Below are 17,477 nucleotides of genomic sequence, written 5' to 3'. Positions count from 1 at the left end.
GCCCCGATTCCCAAGAATAGCCCCCATTGAGGCAGCTCCAAGCACCGGGCAGAGAGAAGAGCAAGCAGCTGCCTCAGGAACGGAGCAGCATTACATTTGCCATAAACAGGATGGGGGGAGGAACCTCCTGACAAGTTTGGGAACCAGTTACAATCCACTCACTTAATTGTTTTCCTTTATCTCCATATGTTGATGCTTATTATTCAGCTTGTTATTTGATGGTTATTTAACCTGTATTTTGTAATTACTTCCCTTCTGTATTTCACTTCAATGGCCATGCTTTTTTTTCTCCTTGCATGCAAGCACTGACCTACATTTTCACAGGCCTAGACGTCAATTATGCTGCCAACATTTCAAGTGGTGTTTAGTGAGATAGCCCGGTTGAGGTCTGGATGTCTGCGCTCCCTTTGGTTTGGCAACTTTCCCAGTACTGAGTTTTTCCCACTCCTGTCTGCTGGGACTTCAGAAGCCTGGGAGGCCAGGAAAAAAGGAAAGCCCTTCTCCAGGAAGTGTCTGGTGGGTATTGGTGGCAGGGGATAAGGTGGGCAGCTTGGCAAGCGAGGGGTGGGTGGTAGAGGACAGTGTCCTCCAGTGGAATGCTTCCCGGGCCAGATCTCACTATGGTCAGAGTCTGACATGACCTGAGGCAACACACCTTGTCTGCTTGGGCTGTGCCTAGTACTAATGGAAACCACATTCTCCAGTGGGCCTTGTATCAGGGCCTGACAAGTTCTAGTGCACTTACAGGCAAAACGGGAAAACTATTTAAAATCAGAGCTTTCTCAGAAAATCCAGGCCATGCTGTTGCTATTCTTAGTCTCTGGGGTTTCTGTGGAGAGCACAAAGGGAGCGAGAACTCTGTGGCTGAGTTTTAAGTCTGGTTTTACAATTCACATGCTGTGTATCGCTTGGCCAACACTCAGCCTTTCTGAACCTAGACTGTCATTTATCATAGGTGTGCTTGTACCTCAGAGGATTATTCTGAAGATCAAATGAAGTAAAATGCAGATCACCCCTGCTATCTGAATTTAAGAACTAGGCAGATTAACTGAAAAGATCATTGTTGATCCACTTAAAAATCTGCCCTCTGAGTACTTGCTATCTCTAATCAAGAAGCAGCAGATTCAGATCACGCTGTCCCTTGTCCCTGCAGCTCTCACTGTCTGAACCTAGGAATCAAACACATGTAGATGATGAGGGACATCTGTCTATGAAAGTACTTTGCAGACTCACAGTGCTAGCAGATATGGGTTTATCCATTCAGTCAGGTTCCTGCTGTGTGAGAAGCACGGCAGCAGGAGCTGGAAACAGGGAACATGAGCCAAGCCATCCCTCGCCGTGCAGCCAACAGCCTGGCAGGGGACGGAATGCAGGGCGACAGCTCCGTGACCCAAGAGGACAAATCCAGCCATTTTGCGTGCCCAGAAAGACACCCAGTTTAGACTCGAGGTCAGGCTGGAGAAATGCGGGTAGGCAGAAGTAGGGCATGTGGCAGTCTCCCAGGCACATTCCTTCATTCACTAGTTCATTCATTCATTCACTCATTCATTCAACGCCTGCTGATTGAATGTCTACTGCATGTTGGGTGCAGAGGGATGGGTGGTGTAAGGCAGAAGCTCTCTCTGCTCTCACATAGTGGCTTCTACACTGGAGGATTGTTCTCGTATGAGTTCAGGTAATGTGAGGTGACCTCAGTGCCTCGATACTATATGAATTCATTTCCTTATCATGTGAAATTCAAAATGTGTCTGTAGAGTTCATCTGCATGAGGATGGCAGAAAGGGGAGGAAAGCATGGAGGATGGTGCTGGGGAGTGACACCCATCATATGAGCTGAGCACAGCTACCTATGAGGGGCTGGCAGGAGATGAAAGAAATTTGGTGAACATCTCAGCCTTAGGAAGAGAAAGGGAAATCAAGACAACATAATTTTAGCTTAGAAACAACTGCTATGAAGAAGAGAGTGAGTGACAGGAAGTGAATGTCTTTGTGCGACCATGTGACTATGGTTTGTATGTATGTCTTTGTGTGTGACCATGTGACTATGTTTCCTTCTTCCTGAGTGTGTCTCTGTGTGTGACAGCACGACTATGCCTTAGGATGATACAGCCACCCGCTCCTAGATGAATCAGAAGGCAAAGCTCTGTGCATGACGGGCTCCCAGCACAGAGCTGGAGTGTACTGCACCCCAATGGACGGCGCGGGTTTGGGGCAATGCAGACTCTCTATTGAGCCTGGTGGACATTTGCCTCCATCAGTAATCTAGTCTCCACTACCCGCATCCCAAACCGGTGCCATGTGGCAGCTGCCTATTTCTCCTCACCTGCTCCATCCTTCTCCTGAGAAATCTGTCACAGCCAGGATGTCACCACATAGTTCAGGGAGCTGGTCTGGGCCTGCATGGCGAGAGGGGAGGAGGCAGTAAGGTCGGCTCCCTTGCCCCTCCCATCGGGCTGGACACCACACTATGTGCCAAACGCAGAGGGTGTTCGCTTATAGTCCATACTGGGCAGACATAATTGTGAGTGTGAAACTAAAATCATCCATTCTGAACGTAAATTAGATCAATAACGCTTGACAGGTAGGGGTGCTGACCGTACCAAACCCAATCCAGTCTGCTTTAACATTCGGAGAGCTGGAGGCGATTTCAGTCTGAGGTAAATGAAACGAGAGAAGCATGCTCCTGATGCTGACTCACACAGCACTGTATTTGGAGCCTTAATGATGACAAATCAATGATCTAGAAAACACAGCCCCTCTCCTGTTAACCAGACTTGCACATACTCTCCCAGATTACAGGAGGTAAGCACCAAAGTTTTCAATTAGTATTATACACCCCAGTACTTTCTGGTTGTGAATAATTAGATTGGAACATAGCACACAAACACATATGTCAGGGCCTGCAGCAGAAGCAGATCTTGCGGAGACCCCTCCCAGCAGATGAAATCTCTCCTGAAGCAGAGAGTGCTGGGGGAGTGGATGGGAAGAGTGCAGCAGGGTGCAGCACTAAAAGCCAGCCTGTGAAGTGGAAGGGCGCCTCCTGCACGGCCCAGTGTGGCAGATGTGAGCAGGTCTCCCCAGTCACTGCTCAGGCCTGTGGGGAACCTGTGGGAGGTGGTCCGAGTCACAGCAGAGAGCCAGGGTGATTGCCACCCTTTCCCACAGAGAACAGCCCCCAAGGCAGTCTGTCCTTCATCAGTGATGCTGCTTGTCTCTCTGTCTCTGGGGAGGGATGTGTGGTCACTGCCAGTTTCTGGAATGACACTGGCTGGTAGGGCGGATGCCAGGAGCACCTGACTTGGTGCCTGAAGATTTGAGCCTCAGCCCCGGCTCCATCATGCTCAGCACAGTGCTTTCTCTCAGTCTCAGTGCCAGACTCCCATCTCTGAAATGGGCAGGAATGTCCCTACCTTCCTGTCTCCAAAGGCTCCTGTGCACATCACCAGAAATCGTGGAAGTGCTACTGCTTTGTAAGTGCCCCGTTAGTATTTCTCAAAGGGGGCTCCTTAGGCTGCCCACAGTGGAATCATCCGTGGTGGGCCTCACCCCACACATTCTGAATCAGAATCTCTGCAGGTGTGGCCCAAGATTCCCCTTACCCATGAGTCTTCCTAATGCATGGTGAGCAGAACAATGGCCCAAGGACAATCACTTCCTACCACCCGGAACCTGTGAATACGCTACCTTACATAGCACAAGGGGCTTTGCAGATGTGCTGAAGGTTACGAATAGAGAGAGTATCATGGATTATTGGGTGGAACAATCTAATCACATAAATCTTTAAAGTCTAAAATCAGAGACCTTTTCCCAGCTGTGGTTACAGAATTAGATGGGACAATGGAAGAGTGGTCAGAGAGATGTAACGGGAAAGGACCCAGCTCACTGTGGCTGGTTTCAAGTTGGAGAAAAGGACCATGGATCAAGGAATGCAGGCAGCTTCTAGAAGCTGGACTGTCCCCAGTCACCTCTAGAAAGGAACACAGCCCACCCACACTTTGATTTGAGACCGGGGAGACCTGTATTGGACTTCTGACCTACAGAACGGTGAGGCGATAAACTTGTACTGTTTTATGCCACTACACAAATGGTAATTCGTTACAGTAGGAATAGAAAACAAACACACGTACCAAATTTTGAGAACTACATTTTCTAGATGTACTAATGTACCTGAAACCTAGACACACTGAGTGCAACTCCCTGTCTCTCACGAAAGAAGACTTCCAGAACCACTTCAGAAAGTGGAAAGAATGCCGGATACGTGTGTTCAAAGAGGGGGAGTGTTCTGAGAGGTTTAATGACAATGTGTCTTTTAACTGCAATAATTTTTTTTTTAATTTAAACATTCACCGTGTTTTTTAATCACAACTCGTACACACGCATGCCCCCACTTCAGGGGTCTAGCTGGCCTTCATAATTGTGTTGTTGATTTCCTGAAATAATTAAGAACCATAGACATAAACAATTTGAAATTTGGTTTTGACAACAAATGACTTGAAATCTGGTTTTTGTGAAGGCTGATGCTTACCTGCAGACCTCGGGTCACAGAGCAAAGGCCAATCAGGACTGTGTTTTCTGACCCCCAGCCTTCTTTGTGGCTTGTTAGGTGAAGCATCATTAGGAGATGGGATTTCCTATGACACCGTGTGAGGTTGACTAGACGGGAGGGCCAGGGCCTGAGCTGGCCTCAGCCTGGGGGAGCAGGGGGCCAGGCTGAAGGTGAAAAAGTTCCAGGCTGCTTACCTGTGTCAATTGCACGCTTGGCCCCGCAGCTGGGACTGATGATAAGGTAACAAAGTTTTTGGGCCTGAAACCTCTCCTTCCCCATTTCCCACTTTGTTTCGTAACAGGATCCTGATGAAACGCAGGTGAGGCTGCACCATCCTGCAAATAAGGGCTTTGGATCCTGCGTAGTTCACCTGTTAAACAAAGTGATTCTCCCTCTAACCCTCCAGAATTCCCGTTCCATTGCCATCAGTTTTTCTTTCTCTCTTGAATAGTTTTCTTTGCCTTTCCTTCCTTGCTGAACAGAATGTTTCTTTTTGTAGCCCACAGCCCACAGCTGGTGAGAGCTATTCTGCCCAGTATGGTGGCTGGTTAGCGTTGGTTGGCTCTCCCTGCTGACTGTCAGGCTCGAGAAACCCAAGCACTGCTTCTCTGACTTCCAGGAGTCCTTGACGTTCTTTAGCTCTGTGACTTTGACAAGACCAACTTTGTGGTTCTTACTTCATGCTTTCAATTCACCTTAGCTCTCTCATAGGGAAAATTCTATGTTATGGGGCTTTTGAGTGGATTGAGTAAGACAACGCATGGGAATGTCCTGTAACATGGAGAACACAATGCAAACATTTGCCTTTATACTGGGCAGGAAGACTAGAGCTCTCCTGGTATCGTGCGGGGCGGCCTGCGGGGCCTCCTGTCCCGCTCCCCACATAAGAACGCAGGACATGGTGAGGCCAAAAAGGAACACCCACGGAGCCATAGGTAGGGGAGTCAGACCACTATGGTCTCACTGGAGGCTGGATCCACATGATCCGCAACCTGCTGTCTGCTTGTTTACCTGCCAACCGACCGACTCACTCGACTTGACTCGGCTCTGAACTCCCCAGAGCAGCCGCGGCAGTTATATCAGTAGCTAAGTGGCTAACTGGTCACAGCTGACGGCCAATTAGCGACAGCTGACGGCCATCTACTACCTGAGCCAGCACCTTTCTACGTGAGGCCAAGAGCCTGGAAACTGCTCTCTGGGGCTCTGTCCCCACACCTGGCATTCAGGAGAAGAAAGGAAGACAGTTGATTCCCACCCAGGTGAGGGAGGGTCACAACCTTGTTGTCTGTATGAAAGATGCTCTTGTTCCTAGAGGGCTCCATCTCTGGTGATCAGGACACTTCCACTGCTCCTCTGGCATCCTGGTACATAAACAATGCCTCTGGGGGCTCAAAGAGCAGAGAATGGGAAAAGCTGCTTGTGGGGACAGAGTCCCAGAGAGCAGTTTCCAGGCTCTCGGCCTCATGTGGAAAGGTGCTGACTCGGGTAGTAGATGGCCGTCAGCTGTGGCTAGTTGGCCATCAGCTGTAACCAGTTAGCCAATTAGCCACTGATATAACTGCCGTGGCTGTGTTGGTTGGGTAGTTGGTCAGTTGGCAGGCAGAGAAGCGGACAGCAGGTTGCAGGTCGTGTGGCTCCAGCCTCCAGTGAGATTATCATGGTATGACTCCCCTACCTATGGCTCCGTGGGTGTTCCTTTTTGGCCTCACCATATCCTGCTTTCTAATGTGGGGAGCGGGAGCTAAGACCCGCAGGCCGCCTTGCATGACAAATGGCGCAGCGAGCAGGGTCTCTCGCATGGCAAGGGGACTCACAGTGGAGACTCTGAGGCAGAAGCAGACAACGTGAGTGGAGACAATGTAGCTCCCAAACCCCCGCCCAGCCCATCATGTAGCAAAAGGTAAAGCATAAGCAACCTTGGGTCCTGGGGGCACTGTTGCTGGTAACCCAGCTGTGACTGAGTTCACAACCTACACCGCTTACACTCTCATTGAGTTGCAGGAGCTGGGGAGGCGGTGCCTACAGTGCCCTGGAGAGCCAGTCTCGGCTTGGCTGCTACGTTTATGGGATGAGGGGGCAGACAGCATTCTCTGCTCCTCAGGTGAGATGGAAAAGACAGCCTTTGTGACAGTGCATCCATCCCTGCGACAAAGATTACAGAACTGCCATAGGTTGGCCCAAGACCAGGGCAACAACACTCTAATGGAGTGGCTCACTGCTGCGGTACACACAGTATGGGGACAAGCTGGCAAGCTGCCAGACATTGTGAGTAAATGACAATCGTATATTGAACTTACTCAAATCATCCGTGAAATGGGTATGAGACATGCTGTGGGGACAGAGTCCCAGAAAGTAGTTTCCAGGCTCTAGACCTTACATGGAAAGGTACTGGCTCAGGTAGTAGATGGCCATCAGCTGTGACTAGTTGGCCATCAGCTACTACCAGTTAGCCATTAGCCACTAATATAACTGCCATGGCTATGCTAGGGGGTTGGTTGGGTTGGTTCGTTGTCAGAGAAGTGGATGGCAGATTGTGGCTAGCAAGTGCAGTTAGCAAGCAGATGGAGGATTGCGGATTGTGTGGATCCTAGTTCCTGTGTCTCGCCTGACCGCCAGCAAGACTGGGGTGCAGGAAGACCCCTTGTTGGGGTACTGGCAGATGTTTGCTTCATACGTCTCAAATACAGCCACCAGCGAGAATATAGTGATGTGACTCCCCGATCTATGACTCCATTGGTGTTCCTTTCGGCCTCACCGTATCCTGTGTTCTTGTGTGGGGAGCGGGAGAAGAGACCCTGCATGACACATGCTATGTTCAACCCTAATATGCAGGGGTCAGATGATGAGTGTTTTACAACCAACATGAGAGATCTGGTTTTGGATACTGCCCTTGCAAGTGCTTTTGGATCCTTGGTTGCCATTCTTATGCCCTATGTGAGGTGGTGGATCTATGAAGTTACCACCACCAAGGTCACCCTGGGGGATGTTGAAAGCTGGCGGCAAGGGAAGTTAAGACAGGAGGTCCGAGAAGTCAAGACCTGGAAGCCCAAATCAAAAGTAAGGGGGCGAGGTCACGGGCCTCAGAGAGTAACACGTGCACAGATGTGGCGTGATCTCGTGGCAGCAGGGGTTGATTAGGAAAAAAATAGACTGACAACCCAATGCACTTTTGTTGGAACTTTGGAAACAGCTGCGCCCAGAACAGCAAATCCCGTGAAGCCTAAAGGAGAAGTCTGGGAAAGCGCGACCCGTGTCCCTCCAGGACTTCATGCGGCTGCTTGAGGCCAACTCCTTTCAGCTTGATTGAGCGGAGGCGGGGTGGAGGTGGGGGTGGGGGTGGGGACAAGGTACCTGGTCAGAGCGGACGAGCGGGGACTGGAGGCCCCACGTGGAACTGTCCATACATTGGTTTCCTTCTAATGTGCAGAGGGTTTTGGCCCTAGTTGACACCGGTACAGACTGCAGTCTTATTTATGAGAAACCCTGGCTGTGCCCAGGAAGTCTGGCTGTGCCCAGAAACCCTGGCTGTGCCCGGAAATCCTGGCTGTGCACAGGATATTGCATCCACCTCTAGATTCCTGACACAGGGCCCCTCACGGAAGATAGTTGTCACATAGATTGTGAGGCGAGATCCTGTAGGGGTGGAGTGTGGGGACAGAGTCTCAGAAAGCAGTTTCTAGGCTCTTGACCTCATGTGGAAAGGTGTTGGCTCGGGTAGTAGATGGCCTTCAGCTGTGACTAGTTGGCCATCAGCTGTAACCAGTTAGCTATTAGCCACTAATAAAACTGCCATGGCTGAGCTAGCAAGCGTGAATTGCAGTTAGCAAGGAGTTGGTTGGTTGGTTGGTTGGTTGGTTGGTTGGTTAGCAGAGAAGGGGATGGTAGATTGTGGAGCTTGCTTCCTGTATTTCCAACCCAGCCGCCAGCGAGAATATAGTGGTATGACTCCCCTATCTATGGCTCCATTGGTGTTCCTTTTTGGCCTCACCATATCCTGCATTGTTATGTGGGGAGCGGGACCAGACACCCCACATGACACTGCTCTATGCCAGGCCTGCTGTAATTTTATCGTAAGTATTGATGTATTTAGTCCTCCTGGAAGCACGTGGGTCATACACTATCATTATCTCCATTTTGCAGATGAGGACAGGGGAGTGATGCTTCCATCTAAGGTTGCACAGCTAGTTGGGACAGGTACAGTGCCATATGGGAGGGTACTGGGGAAGGCAGTGCATGCAGACACCCAGTGAAAGCAGGAACCAGGGTAGGGAGAGGCACCACGTGCACCAGCAGGTGTGTGGCAAGGAGAGCAAAGACTGATGTTCCAGGGGAAGTGGGCACCCTGTCCACCCACACACTGTAGCTTCAGAGGAAATTCTAAAGACGTGTTCTGACATTCTGGCTCAACTGGCAGGAGGGTTGAGGAAGATCAGCTTCGGAGGTTCTTTAGGTTCAGAAGTCAGGAGAGCTATGTGCCTGCAGGCCAGCTTCTGAAAGGCAGCCTGGGAATGGAGGGTGCACTCGATGAGGAAGCAGGAGACCTGTATCCCAGGCTGACTGTGGCTTAGGGCACTGTCGTGCGGGAGACCCTGCTCGCTGCGCCATTTGTCGTGCGCGGAGGCCTGCTTGCCGTGCCATTTTTCAGGTGGGGCGGGCTCCGGGGTCTCTGTTCCCGCTCCCCACACAAGAACGCAGGATATGGTGAGGCCAAAAAGGAACACCCACGGAGCCATAGGTAGGGGAGTCATATCGCTATGGTCTCACTGGAGGCTGGTCCCACTGGATGTGCGACCTTCCGTCAGCCTTTCCGCCAACCGACCGACCAACTCTCCTCCACTCTCCTCGACTCTGTTCCTCTCCTCTCTTCCGCTCTCTTCAGCTCTCCTCTTCCGCTCTCTTCGGCTCTGCTCGGCTCTTCGGCAATCCTTGGCAATCCTCGGCACTCCTGGGCTCTTCTCCGTAGCTGCAGCAGTTATACCGGCGGCCAATCGGTTAACCGGCCACAGCCGATGGCCAATCAGCCACAGCCTAGCCAGCACCTTTCCACATGAGGCCGAGAGCCTGTAAACTACTCTCTGGGGCGCTGTCCCCACAGGCACTGACCTGCAACTCTTTGTGGCTCAGATTCCTGTTGCATCAAATGAGGGTGTTGGGAGAAAGTGATGGTTAATAATCAAACGAGCCATTTCCTTAAAATAAATCTCTCTCTATAAATACACATTGTGATGATTCTGTTGCTCTGGCAAACCCTGGCTAATACAGTGCTTAGCCCCGGGCCCCTCTCCCTCTGCCAGGCTGTTTTCTAATGATGAGGTGGTTCAGGCTCATCAGAGGGCACCATCTGCCTCAGGGGCTGCTAACAAAGGCGGATGATGGAACCCTTGGCGGATCTCCCCGTCCACAGTGAGGTGTGATGCTCTGTGAGGAGCCCTTGGATGGGGCCCCCGCATTCTTCTTGAGACCTTCCAGCTCCCTGTCTCCCATCAGCATAACTGAGCCAGATCTGCTGGGACTCAACAAACAAGCGGGAAGTTCTCTGGCTATATTCTCCCTTGTCGCTGGTTGACTCTTCCTCTTCCAGGAAGTCCAGACCTTAGAGTAAAGAACAGATATGTCTTGGTCCTTTTGGCTGCTATAAAATATCACAAACTGGGTACTTTGAAATCAGGATGCCAGCATGGCTAGTGTCACGCAGGGTGTCAGGCGGGGTCTCTGGTCCCACTCTCCACATAGGAACACAGGACATGCTGAGGCCAAAAAGGAACCCCACAGATAGGGGAGTCATACCACTATAGTCTCGCTGGCAGCTGGGTTGGAGACACAGGAAGCAGGAGCCACACAATCCGCAGCCTGCCGTCACTTCTCTCTGCCAACCAACCTCACTTGCTAGTTGCAATCTTCCGTGCTTACTACAATCTGCGCTTGCCAGCACCATTTTCTTGCTAGCCCCCATTTTCTGCTAGTGTAGCCACAGCAATTATATTAGTGGCCAATGGCTCACTGGTTATCACTGATGGCCAACTAGCCACAGCTGATGGCCATCCAATCACAATTGATGGCCATTTACTACTGAGTGAGCCCCTTTCCACATGAGGTCGAGAGTCTGGAAACTGCACTCCTGACTCTGTCCCCACAGCTAGGTTCTGGTGAGGTTCACCTTCCAGGTTGCAAACAGCAAACTTATGTCCTCACATGGCAGAAGGGGTGAGGGAGTGTTCTGGAGTCTTTTATAACAGCACTAGGCCCCCCCTCATAACCTAATCACCTCCCAAAAGTCCCACCTCCTGATACCATTACATTGGGAGTTAGATTTTAACCCATGGATTTTGGGGGACACAAATATTCAGACCATAGCACCTGCTTCAGAGAACTCACTAGTGTGGTTTTTTCACACTTAACTCATCAGAGCTATGGTGATTCCAGGGAGAGGCCCCAAATCGATAAAATAAAGCGTGTGAGTGTGTGTGTGTTCTTGTGTGCACATGTGTGGGCTCCACACATCCCTGTTTCAAATAAAGCAGCTCTATTTTTATGAGTCTTGCCTCAGGGGACAGAGTTGTACCTTTTGCAAAGATGACACCCAGAGCTCCTACACCCTTGGGTAGTCAAATAACAAGAAAAGCAAGGTGTGAATATTAGCCACAGCACTTGTCCTTCAGCAGCTCAGTGCCTGGTGGGGAAGCAGATCTGTCGTTCATGGAGCCCTTCCTGTGTAGCAGGTGCTGGGACCACAGCCCTGAGTAAAGCCAATGTGGCCGAGAACATGTGAAGCTGACATCTAACTGGGGGAACAGACAAGAAACAGGAAACAGATAATTGGATAATTACAGGCTGTGAAAAGTGCTGTGAAGGAAATAGAAGTACAACAACCTAGAAAGTAGTAATAAAGGGAAAAGGGGTCTTTTGAATATGGGAGTCAAAGATCTCTCTGCAGGGAGAGCCTTTGAACTGAGAATTGAAGGATAAAAAGCTGGGGGGTAGTGCGTGTGTGTGTGTGTGTGTGTGTGTGTGTGTGTGTGTGTGTGTTGGGGAGGAGGTGGGTAGAGGGCAAAACCAATGAAAAGGCCGGAAGCACAAAAGAATTTGGCATATTTGAGGTCCAGGATGGACGTGGATGTGAACAGAGCTGTGAGTAAAGGAAAGAGTATTTTGAAAATGAGGTGGGAGATGCTGTGGGGTCAGAGGGTTTAGGACAGAGAAGGCTAGAGGGAGAAGCTAGACTTTATCCAGGTGGGTCCTCTCAATGCAGCACAAGCAGTGCCACTCAGGGCAGTAGAGGAGTGGGTGGGAGCACAGAGAAGGGAACAAGCGTGCTAAGTCAGTTCAGAAAAGCTTTGGCGTTTGAGCTGGACTTTGAAGACCTAGGAGGAGCTTGCTGGATGGAGAATGGCATAAAGAATGTCCTGAAGCTTGTGAAAGTAGGCAGTGGTTCTGCAGTAGGAAGCGGTTCCTGGTGCAGGGCAGGCTGGAGACAGCCAGTGTCTGACCTTGCACACTATTTAATGATTTTGGACTTTTCACTGGAATGGATGGAGAATGCTGGAAGGTTTTTACTCAGCCAGAGCTCTCCTAAAACCAGTAGGGACACTGTGCAGGCTCTCATACCTGTGAGGAACTGCTGTGAGTGGGCTTGACTGTGAATCAGGGTGGGAAGCTGTGGAGTGTAGGGCTGTGCGGGCTCCTCCGACGAGCAGGAGGATGGAGCATATAAAGGGGGATGGGATGCAGGTGCTGGGAGAGCTGGAGTCCTGCCACCTGTGCACCTCACAGAATGACAGGACAGGGCAAGGACAGGTCGGGCTTCAAGTGATGGGGGCTCTGTGAGGTTACAGGGGACCACTGCTGATCTTGGCCTGGGGGTGACACACTTGTGTGTCACTGTGTGTGTCTGAACACACACTGTGCAGTGCTGGGAAGAGGTGTATCATGTATGTACAGATGGATGAAACATTGTGCTCACACTGTGGGTACACACACACGATGCTGATATGCAGGGGTGCAAGCGCAGGCTGTCTGTGTGGAGGCCTGCACAGTTGCCTGTGTGTACGTGCATGTATTTGTGTACACATAACAATTGTAATTCAGGTTAACAATTATTTAGCACGTGCCAGGGACTGTTCTACGTACCTTACATACCTTACCTTACATGCCTTATCTCTTTATTCCTCACAACATCCATATGAGGCAGCTTCTGTCATGGCTTTACAGATGCAGAAACCCAGTCGTGGTGAGGTGACAACTCGCCAGTGCTTGTCACAAAGGCTGTTAATGTTGGAGTCCACATCCTGGAGGAGTGAGATATGTATCTGCATGTTCATGTGTCTGTGGACACAAGTGTGTATGTGTTCATTCAATAAGGGACGAAAGAAAAAGAAAGAGCTATATTTAATTTTTTAAAGCACTTCTCAAATATTAAAAATATATAAAGCACTTCTCTGATTTTGGACAAGCAGTCCATGGATTTGCAGCAGCTGAAGGCCTGTATCCAAGACACATCTGGCCCTGATGGCTGTGTTATTTCACCTCTAGACAGAGAGTTCTCATTAAATAAATCTACTCTTTGCCGGTAGCACTGTGAGGCCCTGTAAACACACCTTCCTTCGAAAATGGGGCAACCCGTCCCCAGTGCCTTTTCACCCACCAGAGCTTGTTGCTTCATCAGGAGGAATTATTCCCCGGTTGAGAGACTCTTTAAAACAACTTCTTTCTGCACTTCTAATAATTCTGCTTGACCTGACCAGAGAAAACACTGGCATGGGAATTGAGGTGTGGATTTGTTAATTGAGAGCTAGAAGCTGGAAGCTTTAAAATGTACCCCTGAGGTGAGAAAGCACTTCTGTTTCTCTTTCCACCTGCTAAATGTGTTCTCTTCTCTTCATTTCATATTCTTCTCACCGAGTAAAAGGATTTTTCAGTGTCCAGTCACTGCAAAGACCAGTAAGAGTCCTCCACATGTTACAATGGTAGGGAAAAGCATTCACCAACCATAATAAGCCAGAAAGTGGTATTTATGCAAATAATAAAATGCACATTGCAAGAGAAGTGAGAATAGATGGGTTGTTCCATTCTCTCTAGAAACAAAACAAAACAAAACCAAAATCCATCATAATACTCAGGTGTGTACATGTTACCTGTCCTATTGTCCAGAACTTGGGTTTTAGAATGTATAATGATACCTTAGTGTCCTTGATGCTAGGCAGGTAAAACTGAGATCAGAGAAGACAGATCTCTGAAATCAGAAGCAAGATTCAAGGATTTTTACCTTTGTAGATCATGTTTTTCCACAGATGGTTTAAAATAATTTTATTTAAAATATTCAGAATCTCCAATATCCTTATTTTTTCTGCCTTCATTTACCTCCGGCCTGGAAATTGAATCATGATTTAAAATAAAAAATCTAGTGTCTGCATCTGGTGGTCAGACCCACCCCCTGGTATCTGCCTCAGGGACGCGATGACTACCTGACCTGGCCCTGCCGCCCTGCTGTCCTCACCTGGGGGCACAGCTGGGTGCTGCCTCTGGGACTTGGACTCACACTCGAGAGACCATCCCCCACAGGTGAAGGTTGGAGCTCTAAAGGAAAGAACTTTCCATCAAGTTCTGCCCAAGTTCCCCCAGGCAGAAGGAAGTTGTTACACTGAGCCACATTCAGATGTAAGTTGACCTACATTTCCTATTTCAGTTTCAAAAAGAGAATGGTTGTGTGTTTTCTTAAATCTAAATATACTTCCTTCTGTAACTATTTTAACCCACTTTCCCCCATTCAGATCTCTATGAATAAAGGATCATATTGTTTTAGTCTGTCTCAGTACATGGCCAGACTTCCCTCCTAATGAATGACCTCCTTGCCAATTACATCTATTGTTCAGACGTTGTTGTTAATCAGCTTTATTCGGGTATAATCTGCATTTAAGGAGAGTTATCAATTTTAAGTGTGTAATTTGATAAATTTTGACAAATGAGCATAGGAGTGTATCTATCACCATAATCAAAATACAGAAGATTCCCTTATGCCCCATTTCAGTCCATCCCCTCCTCTGATCTTGGGCACTGGCAGCCATAGATCCTTTTCTGTCATTGTATTTTTTTTCTTTTTCTAGAACTCATATGAATTGAATCAGTATGTAGTCTTTTGTGTCTGTCTTTTATCTAGCAAAGACTTTTGAAATTCGTTCATGTTGTTGCGTGCATCAATTGGTCATTCCTTTTCATTGTTGAGTAGTATTTCATTGTATAGATCTATGACAATTTGTTCTGTGTTTTCAGTTTGGGGTTATTATAAATACAGCTGCTGCGAACATTTCAGTAGAAGTATTTGTGTGGATATCCATTTTTAATATCTCTTCGATAAATATGTGGGAGCCGGATTGCTGGATCATATGGTAAGTGTATATTTAACACCATAGAAAATTGCCAAAGAGTTTTCAAAATGCCTGTACAATTTTGGATTCCCACCGATAAAGCTCCAGTTGTTCCACGTTCTCACCAAACTTAGTATGGTCAGTCTCTTAAATTTTGGCCATTCTAGTGATGCGTAGGTGTTTCTCAGATGGTTTTAATGTGCATTTCCCTAATTAGTAATGATGTTGAGATAAATGATCTTTCTTTGTCATTTATACATCTTAATTGAGAAATATCAAGTGTTTTGCCCATTTGTTTGTGTTGTATTATTGGTATTCTTATTAATAAATTATGAGGTTTTATATATTCTGAAATTAAGCGTATATTTTGCAAATATTTTCTCCCAGTGTGTGTCTTGCTGTTTCTTCTCTTAACAATATTTTCTGAAGAGCAAGTTTTAATTTTTATGAACTCCAATTTTATCAAAATTTTTATTTATAGTTCATATTTTTATATATATTTGAGAAATCTTTGCCTAACCAAAGGTTATAAAGATTTTCTCCTCCATTTTCTACTAAAAGTTTTATAAATTTAACTCTTACATTTAGGTCTATGACCCTTTTTAATTTATTTTTGTATATAGTGTAAGATAAAGGTGAAGGTTTTTATGTTTATTTTTGCATATAGGTATCCAATTTTATAGCACTATTTGTGGAAATGACTATACCCATTGGATTATCTTAGCACCTTTGTAAAATCAACTGACAATATAAGTATGTGTCTATTCTGGACTCTATTCTGTTTCACTGATCAATACCACTCTATCTTGATCACTGGAGGTTTATAATGAATCTTGAAATCAGTTGATAAAAGCTTTCCATCTTTGTGTTTCTTTTTCAAGATTGTTTTAGCTACATTAGGTTTTTGCATTTCCATATTAATTTTTAAACAGAATTATTGGAACATAATTCACTACCATAAAATTCACCCACTTGAAGTGTACAATTCAGTGGTTTTCAGGGTGTTCACAGAGTTGAGCGGCTACTATCTATACCACTCTCTAATTTCAGAATATTTTCATCATCCCAAAAAGAAATCATATGCTCATTAGCATTCACTCCCCATTTTCCCTCCTGCCAGCCCCTGGCAACCAGTTATCTATTTTCTATCATTACAAGTTTGCCTATTCTGAATATTTCATATAAACAGGATCATATCATATGTGGTCTTTTGTGACTGACTTATTTCCCTTAGGATAATGTTTTCAGGTTTCATTTATTTTGTAGCATGAATCAGTACTTCATGCATTTGTATTGCTAAATAATATTTCAGTGCATGCTTATGTCACTTTTTGTTTACCCAATCATCAGCTGATGGACCTTTGCATTGTTTCTAGTTTTTGGCTATTATAACTAATGCTTCTAAAAACATTCAAGTGCACATTTTTGTGTGGAGGTATGTTTTCATTTCTCTTGGATATATATACTCATATGAGGTGTGATAAAACAACACAGTGAATGTTCAAATTAAAAAAAATTATTACAGTAAAAGACACATTGTCATTAATCCCCCTCAAAATACTCCCCCTCGCTTTGAACACACTTATTCCATCGTTCTAGCCACTTTTTGAAGAAAAAGAGACTTTTATGAGTCTCTTTAGTTGTGCTGCCATGGCTGCCTCAATGTCCTGAATCGATTCAAAATGGTCATGGCCATTTTGACTTTGGGGAAGAGCCAGAAATCACATGGTGCCAGATCTGGTGAATAAGGTGGATGAGACACACAGTAATGTTTTTATTTGACAGAAATTGCCGTGTACTAGAAGTGATATGTGACACGGAGTGTTTGTCATGATGTAAAGACACTCATGAAGAGGACTTCCAGCATTGCTTCAGAAAGTGGCAAAAACAATGGCATAAGTGTACTCGAAGCAAGGGGGAGTATTTTGAGGGGTATTAATGTCAATGTGTCTTTTACTGTAATGAATTGTTTAAAATTTAAACATTCGCCATATTTTTCGATCCCTCGTCATATGTAGAATTGCTGGATCACATGGTAACTATATGTTTAACAATTTGAGGAACTGTCCAACTCTTTTCATGGCACTGCATCATTTTACATTCCCACCAGCAATGTATGGGGATTTCAATTTTTCCAATTTGTCCTTGTCAACACGTAACTATTGTCTAAGTAGAGCTGTTTTAATGTGTGAGGTGACATTTCATTGTAATTTTGCTTTGCATTTCCTTAATGACTAATGATGCTGAAGATTTTTTCATGTGCTCATGTGCTATTGACCTTTCGTGTATCTTCTTTTTTAATTTTTAATTTATTTTTATTTTCAATTGTTTTGTTTTTTAATTATAGTTGACATTCAATATTATATTACTTTCAGGTATACAACATAGTTAGGCAATTATAACATACAAAGTGATTTCCCCCGATATGTCTAGTACCCACCTGACACCATACATAGTTATTACAATATTACTAACTATATCACCTATACTGTACTTTACATACCCATGAATACTCTGTAACTACCAATTTGTACTTCTTAATCCCTTTACCTTTTCCACCCAGCCCCCCAA

Source organism: Rhinolophus sinicus, chromosome 9 (assembly GCF_057876585.1).
Source record: "Rhinolophus sinicus isolate RSI-liver-muscle chromosome 9, RSI-T2T, whole genome shotgun sequence".
Taxonomy (NCBI): domain Eukaryota; kingdom Metazoa; phylum Chordata; class Mammalia; order Chiroptera; family Rhinolophidae; genus Rhinolophus; species Rhinolophus sinicus.
The sequence above is the reverse complement of the archived record's forward strand: the minus strand, read 5'-3'. Positions refer to the sequence as shown.